Here is a 450-nt window from a genome sequence, read left to right on the forward strand (position 1 = left end):
GCCCCGCGCCAATCGGAAAGGCCGAGACCATAGAGCAGAGCCGGGCGCTCGCTAGACGTTCCGTCCGCGGAGCCCGTCTCTCTGCTGCCGCCATCTTGTTGGAGGCAGCGGAACCCGCCCGGCCGCAGAGTCGGGCACGCACCCTCGTCCCGCTTACCCGAGACGCTCCGCACACCCCGTCGCCCTCTCGCGCGGCCGGTGCCACCGGGCGCGAGGCCGGCTTTACCTTTAGTAGGCCCGCAGCGAAGCCTATGCTGGGTACGAGGCCGAGGGGCCGGCCGCCATCTTGGTAAAGAAGAGGGATGTGCGTGACCTACCAACATACGGGTGGTCCCTCCCCCACGTACCCTTGGCCAGCGGGTTGCTATGGGAATGGGGCGGACGCATGCGCGCCGGCCCCTGCGCCGCACCTCCCGGCACCGCCCCGGGGCGGGGCCTGAGGGGCGCGGC

At 71.6% G+C, this 450-nt stretch overlaps 1 protein-coding gene across 2 annotated transcripts in view; it reads right to left on the reverse strand.

The window, feature by feature from the left end:
• HDLBP (high density lipoprotein binding protein) overlaps positions 1-392 on the reverse strand; it is a 42075-nt gene extending 41683 nt beyond the window's left edge. For both annotated transcript variants that reach the window (XM_009284226.1, XM_009284224.1), the window contains exon 1: positions 227-392. The gene's annotated coding sequence lies outside the window, so the exon portion shown is untranslated. The remainder of the gene's footprint in view (positions 1-226) is intronic.
• Between the last annotated feature and the right edge of the window lie 58 nt (positions 393-450).

The sequence above is a fragment of the Aptenodytes forsteri genome, unplaced genomic scaffold, assembly GCF_000699145.1.
Source record: "Aptenodytes forsteri isolate BGI_AS27 unplaced genomic scaffold, ASM69914v1 Scaffold647, whole genome shotgun sequence".
Taxonomy (NCBI): Eukaryota; Metazoa; Chordata; class Aves; order Sphenisciformes; family Spheniscidae; genus Aptenodytes; species Aptenodytes forsteri.